An 18,615-nucleotide genomic window follows, 5' to 3' on the forward strand; every position below is an offset into this window, starting at 1 on the left:
CATTATGAGGTTTGATCTCTTCCTGAAATGATGCCAGAAAATATTTGAGCTCAAAAACTACTAAACTGTGTGTGATAGTGGCAAGTCATTTAGTCTCATGACTAGTCTCATGAAGAGTCTAGACTCTTTGAGTCTCATGATGGGGGGGGGGGGGGGGTAACTGAAATCAATGGCCTCTCACATCTCTTCTAGCCTTTAATCTATGACCCCAGGCTGCCCTTCCAATTTGAAATGGACCACTCAATGACTACTCTGAACTTGATCATTAAACAGTTCCAAATCCACCCAATAGTTACAATTTTTCATATTTTTCACTAGAATAACATGCTCAATTTTGTCTAGTTCTTTGCTAAAATCTAGATAAATTCTGTCTACAGCAGACTATACTACACTACAGCATTAGTGCCCTAATGGTCTAGTCATCCTGCTGAGACCCCTATTTCCCCTTTCTTCCTTCTCCCCCAAAAAGAAATGAACTTAGGTTAGCAAAAATCTATTTCTCAGGAAGTTTGCTGGCATTATTTCCTTTTCTAAACATTCACTAATCATCCTTTTAATAACATACTCTGGAGTTTTGCCAGGAATGAAAGTCAAGTTCACCAGCTTATTGTTGTCTATTCTTTTTGAAAGTTAGAAAAATAGTTGCTCTTCTCTAATCCTTTTGAACTTTCATACATGAACTTTGAAAGATGACAAAGGCTCAATTACTACATTTGCTCAGTAATCCTTTCCTACCTGATGATATAAATTCACCTGGACTTAGTGACTTGAACTCAATGTAAACAACTAAGTGTTCTCTTACTATATTCCTTCTAAGGGTGACTTTTTTCCACCCAAAGATCATTCTCCTTGAAGCAGAAAATAGAAACAAAATAAGAGTTGAGCTCCTCTGACTTTCTTTGTTGATTGGTTTCAAGCCTTTGATCTTCTGCTTTTCCCAAAAATAACTTTAAATATCCCCCTCCCCTTTTTTGGGGGTTGTCCTTAGTTTTCCTTACCAGTCTTAGCTGATTTTTTTTAAACCTCTTTATATTTATTGCTGAACAAACATTGCAAATACATATTTCTATATCAAGATGATATTTTAAAATACTTTTAATATAGCAGAAGCAGCAAAAATATAACTATAATCTATATCATTTGTTATGCTATTCTCATGTTTTTCTAGCTCTATAATAAATACCACTGTTAATAGCCTGGCTAACAACTTTTCAAGACTCATTTTAAATAAAAGCAAGTTGTCTATGGAGGAGTGCAGAGGAAATATTTTTATAATTTTTTACCTCATTCCAGCAGATGTTCTTGAGAATTTGACCATGGTCAAAACCAAGCAGCTCTAGAAAATTGAAGGCCCACACCACTGTATAGTTTAAGAAGGAATTTCTTTCTGATCTAGATTTTAAAATGAGAACTAGTTCAATTTTGAGCTGATTTTTTTTTCAAGTAATTAGTTTTTTAGTAAGATTTGTAGAACATAATGCAATTTACTAGCCAAATAAACAATGGCCAATTCTTTTTGTACCAATTCAATTCACTGATGAACTTTTGGATCACTTCAGTTAATTTTGTCTGACTCTTTGTGATCCTATTTGGGGTTTTCCTGGCAAAGATACTGGAGTAGTTTGCCATTTTACAGATGAGGAAATGAGGCAAAAGTGGCTTAACCAGGGTCATACAACTAGTAAGTATCTGAGGCCAGATTTGAGCTCAGATCTTCCTGACTCCAGGCCTGGAGCTCTAATCACTGTACTAAATAGCTGCCTAAACTTTTGGATGCCAGCCAATATATGTTGAATCATTTGTGGAACTGTGAAGCTTACATGAAAATAATCTAGTCCACAAAATACCATTACATGTTTAATATGATAATAATGGAGGGACTGGTCCATGGGGACTCAGTTCTAGGATCTTGCTTCTGTTAAGTGACTGATGATGTGGAATGGAGAGTAAGGCTCCTGAATAAAACCACAAAAATGAAATTGGTATTATTTTAACAAATAGGAAAGAACCAACTAATTGGCTACCAATATGTAAGTCTTTTCTGAATAAGCTGTCTGTATACAGTCAGACCACCATCCTATTGGAGATTAAATGAAAATTAAGATTAAAATCATTATTACCTTAGATTAAAATCATATTACCTTACCTTAGAAAGAGTAAAAATGAGAAGTCAGGCAATTGAGGTAACTCCAACCTGATCTATTTTAACAAGTTATGGAAATGGTCCCCAACTTCTATATGTTGATGAATCTTTTTTTTTTTTTTTTTTTGGCAAGACAATTGGGTTAGTGACTTGCCTAGGAGTGTTAAATGTCTGAGGCCAGATTTGAACTCAAGTGTTCCTGACTTCAGGGTCAGTGTTCTATTTGATGAATCCTTTGTAGCACAGGAAAAACAATCATGAGTGAATTATAATCTGTAACTTTAAGGAGATACCCATATCTATGTAATTAGAAATCCATTAGAGTGTTAGAGTACTTGAGAAGTGGACAAAAAAAAAAAACAAAAAAAACCCCAAAATTATCAGTGTTTCCCGTGATGTTTAGCTGATATAAATAATTTACTTTAATGAGGCCAACTGAATCTGGAAAGTTACTTCCCTAGCCTGAAAAAACTTGTTCTCCTTCCCAAGAAGTAAGAAATAGCAGCCAAAGGGCAACATTTGTTGTGAATATAAATGTATTCATTAAACCTTCCATAGAAAATTGAGGAAGAATCAGGCAATATATTATTTCATAAATTTTTTCAGCTACTCAAGCATATACAGGTACATACAAGCAATCCAACTAAGTCCTTTGTCTAGTCTTAATCCCCTCAATATATACTCAACATTCATTGAATAAATATTTATTTCCTATCATATGTAAGATGCTATGCAAGAAATTGATAAGAACCAAGTAAGTGGGGTTAATAAGGACCAAGTAATTGAAGCACTACTGGGGAAGAGTAAGCAGAATTGTGATGTGGATGTAGGTTAGGCCATGTGAAGATTAGTTTGAAGGATGTTTGCTCTAGAGGGGAGAATATTTAGAAAATGACTATTTTCAAATATTTGAAGTACTGTCTTCCAGAACTAACACTGGTTTTGTTTTGCCATGCCCACCAGATGGCAGAACTTGGAACTGTGCATAAAAATGGCAGAAAGGCACATTTAAGCTTGATATAAGAGGGGAGGGAAGCTCTTAGTAATTATAACTGTCTAAAAATACAAAATGTTGCCTCAGGAGGTTTTGTGTTCCATGATATTGGAAATCTTCAAGTAAAAGATTGATATTGTTTCTCAGCAATGTGGTATTCCTCTTCAGGTAAGGGTTGGGCCAGAAGACCTATGAAGCTCCTCTTAATTTTGTGATCCAGTGAGGATGTGAGGTCTGAAAATAAATTCAAAGAAAGGAGGACTAACCTGTTATTTCTGTAACTCAACAGACACCTATTTCTTTGAAATGATGTTGCTTGCTTCTCTTCTTTCATCGGTATAAATACGTATCAATTCATTCATAGAACAGTCAATATAGTAGTCTTTTGGTTCCATCTCCCTACTGATTAAACCGACATTTTTTGAGGATGAGGGTGACTCCTCTGAGAGAAACAGAAGGGAGATGGGAAAATAAGACTGCCTTTAAAATAGAAGGAGAATGTGTAAAGGAAACTAATCCAATGGGAGTAAACTACAACAAACTAATAGAAGAAACTGTTTCTACTGCTTAAAACCTAGATGAGATGAATGACTTATGATAAACTTTGACTACCCCAAAAAACATCTAGGGATTTTCCTACTAGTATGTAGGGAACTCTGTATAATTAGGATTTCTTCAGTGGTTTCAGGAATCAGTTTCTAACAATCTCTGGAAATTTTGTCTGGCATCCTCCATCTTCCTATTAATCCTGTTTGAGAGAGGTATGAGTAAGCAAAGGAATAATTTTAAAGTGTTTCCCTAAAATGTGGATCTGAAACTTTTGCTTTATAGCAAGAACAAGTTTGTTGGACAGTTAGGTGACACAATGCATAAAGTGCTAGGTCTACTTAAGAGTTCAAATATAATTGGAGACACTTACTAACTATATGACCCTGAACAAGATACTTAACCCTGTTTGCCTTAGTTTCTTCATCTGTAAAATGAACTGGAGAAGGAAATGGCAAACTCCTCCAGTATCTTGCCAAGAAAACCCCAAATGGGCTCACAAACAATTGGACACAACTGAACAACAACAACAACAAACTTGTTTTATTCTCTTTTATCAAAAACTGAGCATAAAAATCTCCCAATCATCTTTTATTAGAAATTCTGCCCAGTTTTAATTCTTGGCTATAGCAGTTAAAAATACCTTGAAAACAGATTAGGAAGAAGAGGCATAAAAAGAAATTTCTTTCACAAATAGTTGTCTAAAATAATCAAATGAAAAAGGAGAATAATTGGATCTCTGTCACATGAATGAGTTTAAAACAATATGCTTTTACAACTATGGCTTAGGGGTAGAATTCTTAACCACACAAAGAATAGAAGAGATCATAAAAACAAAATAGATATTTTCAATTACATAAATATTGAAAGCTTTTGCATGAATAAAATCAATGAATATAGAATAAGAGGAGAATCTCTCAAGTGAAAAAATATTTGTACAAAATATAACTAATAAAAGTGTGATATCTAAGATATAAAGGATGATAGAAATCTATAATACAGAGAGCCAGTTCCCAATTAATAAGTAATAATTGAACAAAGAGTTCTTTGTTCTATGTTCTATGAACAAAGAGTTTTCAGAAAAAGAATTGCAGAGAAGTGGTATGATATAATGGACAGAAAGATGTCTTTGGGGTTGGCACACCTCTGACATATAATGGTTGTATTATGACACTGGGTAGTCATTTAATCTCTTAGTACCCTAATGACTAAGACTCTAAGTTGAAGAACAGTTGTTGATCTACATTGGCAGTGGAAGAAGAAGATGGAGGAAGAGGAAGAATAGGAGAGGGGAAAAAAGATTTGAATTTCTAATAATGTAAATTAAAATAACTGAAAACTGACAATGAATAAAAATGGTAATAATCCATGTTTCAAGGGTTGTAGGAAGACAGGTGCACTATTCAGAGGATTAATTAAGAATTATAAAATGAAAGTGAATAAACTTCTTATATTCTTTGACATAGTGATTCCCCTACTAGACATACACTAAGGAAGTCAAAGAAAGAAACTAAGCTCCAGTGTACAGTGAAATATTAATAGTGGTCAACTCATTGTAGTTGTAACAAACTGTAAATGAAATGGTTTGTAATATGAGGTATATTAATTGGAGAAAGATAAAAAGCTGTGGTATATGATTGTAATGGAAAATGATTGTGCAGGAAAAACAATGAATGTGAGGAATTTAGAGAAAGATAGTAATATTCATGTGAGCTAATACAGAGTAAAATGAACAAAACCAAAAGAATGTACACCATTCATTGCTGATGCAGCACTGAAAGATTCAGGTGCTTTGAGATAATGAAGCATTCTTCTTATTGATTGCTGAACCCCATAATGATTTGGGGTATATGAGGAAAGAGATTACAACAGTTTTTAAGAGAAAGGAAAGATTCTGGCTCACTCTTATCTTTGACTCTCTCATACAGAAAAAAAAAAAAATCATTTTTTCTAAACTTAACTATGGTGGAGGAGAGGACACTGGAAGGATGATGTCTTTTCCTCATCCTAGCAGTATGGAATCTGTCAGCTGATGAAAGCTTAGGTAGGTGAACTGAGTCCAGACCTTGGGGAAATAGTAGCCTTTTTTGCTTTGTGTTTCCTTCCCTGAACATCGGTGATTAAACAGAAATCTCAAGATAGATATGTCTAACCTTGAAACAATTTTAGGTATTAAAAATGTCCAGATATTCTATTCATGGGAATAGGTTCCAAATAAGAGAAAATACCAGTGATAGGGGGAGTAGCCCAGCTCCTGATCTGCTTTGCTAGAAAATACAAAATCGAGTGGAATTGTTTGAATGGTGAAGTGGTAAAATGAAATGTAAAATGATGAAGTAACAAGTCATCCTGAGGGAGAAATAGGATGCAGAATGTGTAGGTAAGTCAAATTGCTACTATTATTTCCTTGACCATCATCTCCACTCACAGCTAAAGGGAAACAGCCCAGTATTATGAGCTCAAAAACCTAGGGAATAACCTCACCTACCACTCCCAGCCTCCAAACCACCAATGTCCTGCCAGCTATGATTGAAGGGAGAAATTATTATGGAGAGGACCTACACTTTTCACTAGCTTTTTTCACTAACAACTGGTGACCAACTACCATCAAACAAATAAGCACAAGAACCTTGGGAGTGACAGCGCCTCTCAGGCCACCTTCTCTGCTTCCAGCCAATCCTTCATAACCATCATTCAGGAAAACAATTCCTATGGAGATGGGGACACCAACTACCTTTAAAAGGACTGTCACACAAGCCTAGCTAAAGTAGCAAGATATCCTAAAGAAGAAACAAGAGATTTCATATGCAAGACAAAGCAAAACATCACTACCTCCTTTACCACCATTTTCCTTCAGCCCATGCTGGAGAGAATTCTTGAATCAAGAATCTTGAAAAAAAAAAAACAGTGCTTCTAGCCCAGTGTCCCCAATCCTTATCCTGAGAAGAAACCCTCGTGAAGATGCAGCCTGGCATCTACTCCTGCCTGTGCTACAGATCCTGAAGACTCTGAAATAAAAGTTTTTGCTACCAAAGTCCTTGAAATTGTCATATGGTTCAACATCAGAAACTGTTATGATTTTATCAGTTAGAAATGACATAGAAGTGACATCAACAGTTTTCTTTGCCTCTGTATCCTGAGGACTGTGGGATTTTTCCATCTAATTTGGAGTTGAAACCTTCCATATATGTTGTCTGCCTCATTAGAATATGAGCTTCTTGAGAGCAGAGGTTGTCTGACTTTGTATCTCCATTTGTATCCCCAGTTCAGCATGGTGCTGTGCAAATAATAAGCACTTAAACATTTTACTCATTCATTCAAAATGTTTATTCTGCAATCTCACAAACTGCATCATGTTTTGATATGTTAATTATCAGTCTCCTAGGAAAGTAAAACTGTAGTTAGTTAGTTATGTCTTGCTTTGTCTTTGCCAATGTATATCATGAATTTCTGTTTTTTGATATTTCTCTGGACTTTTCCAGGACTGAATTTAATTGCCATATAATGAGTTTAAAGCTCTTAATGGAGAGGAATAATGTACAGTGTCCCAGATTCTTGGACAAGATAGTTGTTATAATGATTTAAGCAATAAAATAAACAAAAAAAATTAAAATCATCATTCTAATTCAATTCAGTTCCTTAAGTATTGATTTAATATTGTCTTTTTTTCCTACCTTTTGAGCTGTATCTTTGGATTGTACCTAGCTCTGATAAATATGTCCACTGTGATCCATTTACAATTAAAAACTTTTGCTTATCATTACTTGCTGATAAAAATCTAAAATAATTGTAATCTTTTAGAAAAATAATTTTGGTTGAAGTCTTTAGCAAACACTTTTTGGGAGTCCTAAAAATAGAAGTTCATCCACTGTAATAAATCATGAGAAGACTAACATGCTGCCAAAAAGCAATCCATAAAAAAAAAAAAAAAATCCTTTAAGGAGCTTTAGTACTGAGATTTGGATGTAGAACATAAAATTAAATGTAAAAGGCCTTTAAAAGAGATTATTTTAATGCTTATGATTTACATTGTGCTTTCAAATTACATAAATGAAATTATTACAAAACTATTTTTTACAGATAACTTCTGACTTACTGGAAGAAGAATAATGGTAGTAAAATATTGTTTCATGAATCGGTATAGCTACAAAGTGAAAAATACCACAATCCCTGAGAATTTAAGTTATTGGTGTAGTTCTCCAGTTGTTGTAGATGAAGAAGCTAAGGTGAACACAGTTAAGTGACTTGCCCAGGATTACATAGCCAATGTGTATTTGATAATGGATTTGAATTCAGACCTTTCTGACTTTAGGACTGGCATTGTAACCACTGTGCTGCCTACTTACCCAATTAAAGTTAAGTATTACCCAAAAGGCAAAGGAAACACATACTAGGTTTTGGACAGCTACTTTTATCTCCACACAAAAGAAATGCTATCTATAAAAATACAAAGTAACTAACTATAGTTATACCCTGCTGGGAGGAAGCAGTTTGTGGGACTACTCCCTATTAGATTGTGAGTTTCTTGAGAGTTGGGACAGCTTTTTGTTTTATTTTGTTTTCTTTATTTGTATCCTCAGTCCTTAGCTTTGTCTCTTTAGTGGCTGGCTCTGTGAATTTTATTTTTCATCATACCTCTGCATCATCCAACAATTCTCTGACAAGCAGGCAAGGAGTTGAGCTTCTCCCTCCATTAGTTGCATCCTTCCCCTTAAAGAGAGAGATAATAAATAGTAGCAGTGACTAAGTTAGTGAAAGTTTATGATGAGAGACTGTGGGAAGTTCTATGAGTCATTCCCGAGTGAATAGAGATGTGAAACCCCAAAGGGGTGGATTTTGCCCTAGGGTGAACCTTGATTTAGAGAGAGTGAAGGACCTAGAAGTAGCCTGAGAGACTGAATGTCAATACCATTGCCCTACCTTCAGAGCAATTACAGTTTTCTGGGGAAATTTGTGAGAGAATCGTCATAGATATTTAAATGGCACAGTTCTGAACCCCACAATGTTATTAATATGAGAAAAGGGAGTACTCAGGAAAGCAGATGACCTAAACAGACCCAAATCTCAATATGTGAACAAAATAAGAGTATAGGTGTGATTACATACATGACATAATCCATAAAAGTTTGCTTATGGACATATATGTTTGTACACATACATATTCTCAAGGGAAAAGATTCAAGGATAAAGAGAGGAGATTCTGACAAATACTCCTCTTTTCTGGCAGAGTTTAGCACAAGCTCTCAAACATCTCTAATAAAATCTCAGTGGAAAAATAGATCTTTTCTTCCTTGTCTAGACTATTTAAATTTGTCCTCCCTTTAGCTATTGTCTTGTTCCAAAAGAAGCAACTTGGTGTGAAATTCATGGGAAAGATGCTATTCGAAGTTGAATTTCATTATACAGTAACATCCTGAAGGCTCAATGAAAATAATGAATATGTTTCTGAAATCATGATGAAAGATACTAAAATTATAGAAAATGAAAAAAATTGAAACTCATTCTTCTCTGAAAATAGAACATTGGAAAACTGAGGTTAGTAATTGAATGAATAAAGGGCATCAGTAATTAATTAGAAACACATTGCTGCTATGTGACTTGTTCCTGAAAAATGATTCTCACTATAATGAAAATACTTTCAATCAGTTCTAAAATTATTTTCTTTCCTTCACAGCATTTTACCATCTCTTGATCAAAAATAGGGAAAAGGTATTTTATTTCAAGGTTTGCTCTTACCATGACCTGGAATTGCTTACTAGCCAATCTGATATAACCAAGTCATTCTAATTATGAAATTACCCAACTAAATGTTTCCAGTATATAAGGAAGACTCAATTACCACTTTGAAGATTCCAGCAAAAATGACTTGATGTATTCCTTAACTATAGAATGGAAGAGTAGATAGCTAGGCTAGCTCTAATTTCTAAATTGAAAAGGTTGTCTTTAGCATGCTCTTCTCCACTTAACCACCCCTCACTTTTAAAGAGTCTTCTTATCTCCACTTTCTTCATTTACCTTAATACAACTGATAACATTTTTTAAGCTACTTCCAGCACTAAATCTATTATACTATGATTCTAATAACTGGTAAATTAATTTATACCAAAGTGTGAATATCAATGTGCTACTCCTAAGCAATATTTATTGTTAAATAGAGGGAAATATTTTCACTAGGGAATGAGTATCTAATAATTAAATTATAGGCATTATAATGGCAGGGCAGTGGAGGAACTAAATTTCTTAGGAGAGTAGATAAATGGCACAGTTCTGAACCCCACAGTGTTATCAATATGAGAAAAGAGAGCACTCAGGAAAGCAGATGACCTAAACAGACCCAAATCTCAATATGTGAACAAAATCAAAGTATAGGTGAGATTATATACATGACATAATCCATAAAAGTTTGCCTATGGACATATATGTATGTACACATACATATTCGTAGTTCTCCCTAGATCTTAATGCCAAATAAGCAGGTGGTTGCCTACTTCACCAATGTATATCTATTCCCAGGAAGATAGGTCTAAAGTAAAAAAAAGATGCAGTTAAAATTTCTTGAGGTTCAAGAGGGAAGAAGACAGAACATTTCTTTGTAACCCCAAAGCTTAGCATGGTGCCTAGTAAATGTCAAGTCAATAAACACTTAAGTGCCAATTATATGCTTGTAGTCACTGCTAGATGCTGAGGATACAATGAAAAAGACAGTCACTGTCCTCAAGGACCTTAAAATCTAATAAAGAAAAGCTGAAAAGGGAAGAGGTACTAGATGAGGAGCATAGAAGAGAAGTTAAAGAAATCCAAAATGAATGCAGCACAATAAGTATTTAATAAATGCTTGTTGACTTATAACCTGATTGTGACTTTCTTCCTTGTCTCCTCACAATTATCTAAAATAGACTTCATTCTTTCAGGGTGCAACTCTTTTTATTAATATTCCCTTGAATATTCTGAATAGCACATCTCTCAGTTGTGTCCTTCCCATAAAACCAATACCTTGGAAATGGGGATGCAGTGCTAGTAAAAAAAAAAAAATTCTCTCAGAAGAGACAGTTATGGTTCTGTAGAATGTGCATAACAAGCTGTTATAGAATGTGGCAGATGGAAATAGTAAAGGGGTCTGCAGTCAAATTAGAATTGAGGGAAGGAGTTGAAATCAGAACAAGAAATATTGGGTCTCTTGTCAATCTTTTTTTAAACCTGTTTTATCCTTCATTGTTTCTCTCTGCTTATGAGAGAATATTTCTCAAAATCTCCTATCACCCTTCTTGGCAAAATAAAAGAATTAAATAAAATGTATTTTAAAAAATTTTTAGTCACTTTGAACTTCAATATAAAAATAGAAAGAAAGAACATTTCTATCTACACAGCATAATATAAAAAGAGGGTTCATTATAAAACCATGAATTTTCATTTTGCACTATTTGCCTTTTTAAAAAACTATGTAATAAACACCATACATCATTTTCAAAGCTACTCTGCTTTTCTGTGATTCCTTCTGAGTTTTCTTTTGTTCTCGATTGTGCAGTTGTTTTTTCTCCTTCTTTGCCCACCTTACCCTAGAGAAGGTTACCATTAGACACAAATATGTGTATATATGTAACATACACTTCATATACTTCATACAATCATACTTCTGTTTATCAGGTTTTTTTTTTCTGGAAATGGATGCATCTTCCTTCATAGGTCCTTTGTAGTTATGTGTTCATTATACTCAAAATGATTTAGTTGTTCAAAGTTGTTCTTAGAGTAATATTGCTGTTACTGTGCACAATGTTCTCTTTGTTCTGTTCTTTTAACTCTTCATTATTTCATGAGTTTTATTAAATAAAAAAGTTTTTATTCTAAATTGATATTTCTTTTAAGGGGCTGCCATGTTCCACTACATTATCTTGATAGCTGAATAAGATACTGTTTGGCTTTTTTGGTCTCCTTATTGTAATAATTGGTTGTTTGTTTGAATTTGTCTCAAATGCATATATAGATATATTTTTAAATTTCCATTTCTTTTAGTTTTATACTAATTCTTTTCTTTGCACTGACAATTTAGTGGGTCTAACTATATACAGATAAAGACCTTTTCATTCAGCAAGATCACTTCAGCCCAAGAATTCACATCTTATAAATAACTGTTGGTCTTGAGGTCAATAATTTGAGCTCTGATTGAAGAATGAAGAGCTTCACCCAGAATTGCCATTTAAGAAAGGTACCCAAGGATAGGCATCTCTTCCTTCCCCACTAGGCTGTGCTTTTTTTCGATTTTTATCTTCTCCTCCCTTTTTTAGCTTCCTTTTATGGATTGTCTTTCCCATAAGAAAATAAGCTCCTTGAGGACAGGATTTTCATTTCTTTTTTGTTTGCATTTGTATTCTCTGTGCTTAACCTGGTGCCTGTCATGTAATAATCATTTAATAAATGCTTGTTAACTTGACTTGATTCAGGAATGATTCCAATATCAATAATGAGTCTTTACTTTTCCATTAAAATATAATCATTTTCATTTTTTGGTGATATTATTTGTCACTATATATGTCTAATGCCTTTGAAATTTTTACTTCAAGAGAAAATTCATAATGTAACTTCTATTGTAAGAATCTTTTGCTTTGGTAAGAATATCTCACTTGTCCCTCTCAGGCAGGTTTCAGACATATTTCCCTCATTTCCAGGCCATTTTCTAGACTCTTCTAGGTCATCTGACTCTTACTCCTCCTACTCTACAGGCTCTGGAATAATGATCAAATCAATTATATTATGGTATGTCAAATTGTTTTTCTGTAGTCTCACTCACCATTCTTGTAACTTTCTGGATCAAAATACCCCTCTCTGGCTACTACTCCCTTATGTATGTTGCTTTCTAAAGCCTTTTAGATTGTAAACTTTTTAAGTATGCTTGGTGCTTGGTACACAGTAAATGTTCAATAAATGCTTTTTTATTCATTCCTTCATCCATTTATTCATGTAGAGGCATGAAGTTTCTCTGCAATCTACAAGTCTTTGACTCCTTTCATTCCTGGTTCTTTATTCATGTTTTCTAATTAGTTCTCAATATCTTCTGCATCAACACTTTTGTATTGAAGTAATTGAGATTCAAAGTGTTGATCATTAAATTTGGAGATGTCTTTATAAAACTTGCCTAAATCTCTAACCTCTGCAACAAAGTATATTTATTCATAAACTGCAATTGTCTCCTAGGTGAGTTTTTTTTGCAAATACTTATCATGAACACTACCATACAAATGGCCATTTATCTCAGGAAATGCTGTTTTTGATTGCTATGGGGCAAATGAAAAAAATAACTTGGCCAGCTCATTTCTTTGCTTCTCCTTGTGAACCATCCTTTATGTAGCAGCTGTAGCTTCTTTTGTTTTTCCTTTTTTTAAAAAAAAAAATTAAATCATGAATGTCTAGACTTATATGATTTAGTTCCTCCATTGGTATATCCATTAATTTGTCATTGAACAAGAATTCACATTTAGACTATTTAAGCTAAGTTAATATTTGCAGTCTAAAAATGGTATAATTCTTAGCACTTTCTGCCTCCATTTCTACTACTTTTCTGCCGTCATTGCCAAGTGGCTCAGGGGATAGAGTGCTGGACCTGGAGTCAGAAAGACCTGAGCTTAATTACTTAAATCCATTTTGTCCCCATTTCTTCATTTGCAAATAAGAAAATAATAGTAGTACCTACCTGCCAAGGTTGTTGTGATTATGAAATAATATAGATAATACTTTTAAAGCTCTTAGCACAGTGCCTGGCACATAGTAAGTGCTATATAACTATCAGCCATTATAATTAAAAATACAAAAGCAAAGGAACCTGAGAAACATTTTGTACTTTTCCTTGTTTCATGTGTTGCCATGGCCAAAGAATTCATCACCCACTGGCAAGTCTACTAGTGATGAGCCTCTCACCAGCTGACCTAGTTCTCAGAAAGCAGCCTGAATTCGTTGCTGGATTGATGCTGAAAGCCTTTCTGATGAGGTAGAACCTGTCAAAACTTATACTATACAATGACATATTCTTGGAGAAATCAATGTCATCTCCATATGACTTCAGAGTAGCATTCTGTAGAAACATTAGCAGATTTTAAAGAAAGATGAACACAGAATAGAGACACATAATGTAATGTCATGTAATCTGGAAAATTTTAAGATTCCTTAAAAGGGGAGAGATTTGAAAAAGAAAGATGGTTAGCTATCAGAAGAATTTTGTGTTGGCCACAAATCCTCTTTGTGCATAAATTTTATTCTGATATATTTGGAGATTTTTTATATTCTTGCAGATGTATCCTCAGGTAATTAGGGAGGTAGTTTGTTTTTATTTATTTGTTTATCTTTATGCAGTCTGATTCTCTGTATATTTTTTGCACAGCACTCTTCAACAATGTTATCTCTTTTATACTGTGAACATCTAAAGAAGTTAGAGGACTGTGAAAAATGAAATTCATAATAAATGAATTTTTATGATAATATCTGTGAGTTACAGCTGATGACAACTCAAGCAACAGTATTTCATTGTCTTCTTTATCTTTAGAAAGTAGTACCTGATGACTTTTTTGAGAAATAAGGGATAACTGTGTCTCACATTCATTCTCTTCTCACATCTTATATATGCAGTCATTATAGAATGGTAATAGCCCTGAATTTGGAAGCATAGGACTTTGATTCAAGTATTGGATACTATGTATCTCAACTTTCTTATCTGTAAAACAAGGATATTCAAAATGTACTACCTATTTCACAGGGTTGTCATGATAAATGAGTTTTATAAATTATAAATTCTTTGAAAAATCCATGAGTGTAGAGGGTCACAGTCAGTGGAGAAACTCTGGATGAGCCATAAAAACTTTCAGCCCAGAGGGAACCTGTTAACAATGTCTAGTTTGGCTTCCCATCTCCCCTAAGGGCTCTTGGTCTTCCTGAGAAGTCGGGGGAAGTGACAACCTGTGTTGAGATTGAAGCAGAGTGATAACAAGTGGAAGTTATACCATGTGGCAAACTACATACAATAGCAAGTTGTTATGTGGTCCCACATGCTCAGTGTTGTTTTTGTTACATTATAAAAAGGGGAAAGCCCTTGAAATAAAGGAACTCCATTTTTCTATCGTCCTCAGGAGTCCTGCCTCATCACTTCTCCACTAAGAAGGTATATTTAATCACCCCAGTGTGGGGACTCTAGAAAGCAACAGTACGTTTTGTCACCCCAACTTGGGAGCTCTAGAAAGCAGGACACACATGAGCTTTCATCCATTTATGTTATTCTCCTCACCAGTAATAAATTAACAAGCATTCATTAAACATTTTTAATACATTCTCTTCATAATAATAGATGGCTATGAACCTTGAAATGGTATAATCTCCAAGAATGAAATGCAAGTGGCATAAGGGATGATGAAGAGATATATATCAGAACCTCACATTTTTAATATTATGAAGATAGGATTTGGTCCTCACCTTTTCAACCCATAATTTGCCTAGAAGATCAGATCTCTGGAGCTTGGTTATTACTCTTCTCAAAGTTCTGGAAGTATCTCTAAAAGATAGGGGTATCTTTTTTTAGTTTTCTTTCTTTCAATCCCTCTTCTGATATGTTCTCCCCAATATCTATTACAAGTGCCAATCATTATCATCCCAATATCATATTAGCCGGAATTACTGCTCTAATATTAATTGAAGAAGAGGAGAGGAGAGAAGAGAGGAGAGGAGAGGAGAGAAGAGAAGAGGAGAGGAGAAAAGAGGAGAAGACAGGAAAGGACAAGACAGGAGAGGAGAAGAGAAAACAGAAGAGAAGAGGAGAAGAGAGAAAAGAATAAAACAGGAGAGAAGAGGATAGGTAAGAGGAGGAGAGGAGAGGAGAGAGAAGGGGAGGAGAGAGATGAAAATGGCCAACCATTCTGTCTTTGCCAAGAAAACTCCAGATTGTGTCACAGAATTGGACATGACTAAAAACAACTAAAAACAATAAGACCAACAACCTATGACTCAAGAGCTAATGCTTTTTTCCAATCCAAATGTTTGTGGTTTACTCAGCAAACATATATTGAACATCTACTAGGAACTAGCCCTTCAATATTTGCCAGATCATAAGATTTCAAGATCCAGATAATATAATCCCTCTATATCATAGGTGAGAAAACTGAAAGAGAGAGAAGAGAAACACACAGAGACAGAGACAGAGAGAAAGAGAGAGAGAGAGAGAGAAAAGAGAGATAGAGAGAGAGAGAGAGAGAAAAGAGAGAGAGAAGAGAGAGAGCACACAGGGAAGTGGAGGAAAGGGAAGGAAAAAGGAAAGGAGGGCAAGGAAAGAAAGAAAAGAAAGAAGAGAAGATTGCATTTTTTTTTTTTTTTACTATTCATTTCTGGGTCCAACTCATTGACTATCTGTATAAATCTGAGATTAATATTATATAAAAACAAAATAAAATATTATAAGTAATGTTGTTGTTGTTTTGTCTTTTCAGTTGTGTTTGACTCTTCATAACCCCAATTAGATTTTTCTGGCAAAGATGTTAGAGTGGTTTGCCATTTTCTTCTCCGTTTTATAGATGAGTATCTGAGACAGAGTCATACAACTTGTAAGAATTTTAGGCTGGATTTAAACCCAAGTCTTCCTGACTCCACATTAATAACATGTTTCAAATATGCATAGCATTTATCTGTTTACAGAAACAAATGTATAATTATTTCTCTTATTTTTAAAAGTGGACACTTCAATTTTTATCATGTCATGGTAGCATATGAATTACTCTGGATTTCTGAACATAATAGAAATGAGGCACAAACTCTAGCAGGTCCCACTGAAGCGGGTTGTGGTCCCTTTAAGAAACTATTCCTTTCAGATTGATTTATTCCTTTCTGATTCCCAACCCCTCCTGGCTGATGCATTATCAATTCAGGAAGCTAGGACCTTTGAATCACAAATCCTGCTCAAAAGCACCCCTTTGAATTCCAATAGGAAATCCAGGCTTAGCCTCCACTGGATCTGAGCCAACTTGGGACTCCATCCATGGGCCCCCTTTAGCTAAATCTCTCATTATAAAAAGAGCCAAACTAAAATATTCTCTTTGCAGAGGTTTGAAACATGCCAGCCCTATGCTTGTCATGCCAAAGGTCTCTTGGTATACTGGAATACTGTTTCCAGTGCTATCTTCTCTTTACCCTCACCTATTTTCTTAACTAGACTTTAACTTTACTTCCAATCCCCATAATAAACCTCTTTTATCAATCTAGGTTTTCAGGTCTGTAAATTCCTTTACAGGGAGCCTCTTGCACTGCCAGAAGGGAGTTCCCCAAAACTCCCTACCCTTGCACTGCCACTAGACCTCATTTAACTCAATGACCACCAGAAACCCTAATTTCATTTGGGTACCCCAAATCTAAACCTCATCATTACCAAGCCACAGAAGTTTTAAGGGTGAGCCCAGGAGCAAACTGTATATGCATCATTTTGCAATTAGTCTAGCTAAATTTTGTCATTGACAAAAGATGATTTCTCCACACTGCCACCCCCACTTCTCCTTTTTGGTCACAGGGGGTACCATCAACATTAATGGATAGAATGCCCAAATCAATAAAACTATTGATCCTTGAAGTATAGAGTCATCTTTTCAACATGCCTAGGAAGTTAGCACAAATACAATTCTAACAACATAGAACACTGAATTAGCAGCTAATGGGAATAAAAAGTTTTTAAAAGATAGTTTTTGGTCTCTTGGAACTTATATTCTAGAAAGAGGAAGATACAAACACAGAAGATCTCATTGCAAAATATTATATAATAAATGTATTATAATGGTGGCCCCCTGCATTCCTTCAACGCCAATGCTATGTAATTTATGAGAAAGAAGATTGTTACTGACCTCAAAGTGATACAAGTGAACTCTGTAAAATTTGTGTAAAATAATCACAGAAAATGACCCAAGTGAACTCTGTAAAAATTGTGTAAAATCACAAAAACCATGTCCCCTTTGATCTGCAAAAACCCAGGCTCCAAAAGGTTTCACATTCTCTCAGTGTGATCATACCAGTAATTTTTCATTTTATATAAACTTCATAAAATAAAAGAGAAAATTCCATGAGAATGCAAGGCTATTATGTTGCCCCTAGGCTAAAAGTAGCTAGTTGTCATAACAGGATATAGCTAATTAGATCTACAGACGCCTGTGTAAGAAAGGAAAAGAGAATTAACTAAGGCATAGGTGATTTAGGCAAGGCCTTGGTGAGATCCAGCTCCACCTCTTTCACTAGGGAAAAGGAAGCAAAGGCATGAAAAATGGAGATGGAATTTTGTGTACAGAGAAAATAACAACTTGGCCAGTTTAGCTGGAATATAAAGTCTGTGAGGGATATGATAAATTTGGAAAAATAGACTAGAGCCAAATTATGAATTTTTTGTTGGTTTGTTCTTAGTGTATTTTTATTTAGTGAAATATTTCTCTTACATGTAAAAATGTGTGACATTCATATTTTAAAAATATTGAGTTCCAAATCCTCTTCCTCATCCTGCTTCTCCCCCATTCCTTGAGAAGGCGGGCAATATGATATTGATTATACAAGTGAAATCATGTGAAACATTAGCCATGTTGCAAAAAAATACATATATAAACCCAAGAAAAATAAAGTGTTAATATATGTTTTAATCTGCATTTAAAGTGCATCAGTTCTCTCCTTGGAGGTGGATAACATTTTTCAACATGGGTATTTTGAAATTATCTTAGATCATTATCTTGATCAGGGTGGCTAATTCTTTCACAGTTGATCATCCTTATGTTATTTCTATTACTAAGTACAATGGTTCTGCCCAATTCTTTTTGCATTATTTCATATCTCTTCCTATGTTTTTTCTGAAAACATTCTGATCATTTCTTATAGCACAGTAGTATTCTATCACAGAAGCAGAATATAATTACAATACAGTTAAAATAAAATAGTATTC

The 18,615-nt window shown here is 34.5% G+C and overlaps 1 long non-coding RNA gene across 1 annotated transcript in view; it reads right to left on the bottom strand.

The window, feature by feature from the left end:
* Positions 1-8,312: 8,312 nt before the first annotated feature.
* The window catches only part of LOC116422093, a 33,193-nt gene continuing 22,890 nt past the window's right edge, over positions 8,313-18,615 (bottom strand). The window contains exon 3 of the long non-coding RNA XR_004232680.1: positions 8,313-8,393. This is a non-coding gene — a long non-coding RNA (uncharacterized LOC116422093). The remainder of the gene's footprint in view (positions 8,394-18,615) is intronic.

This window comes from Sarcophilus harrisii, chromosome 3, assembly GCF_902635505.1.
Source record: "Sarcophilus harrisii chromosome 3, mSarHar1.11, whole genome shotgun sequence".
Classification (NCBI taxonomy): domain Eukaryota; kingdom Metazoa; phylum Chordata; class Mammalia; order Dasyuromorphia; family Dasyuridae; genus Sarcophilus; species Sarcophilus harrisii.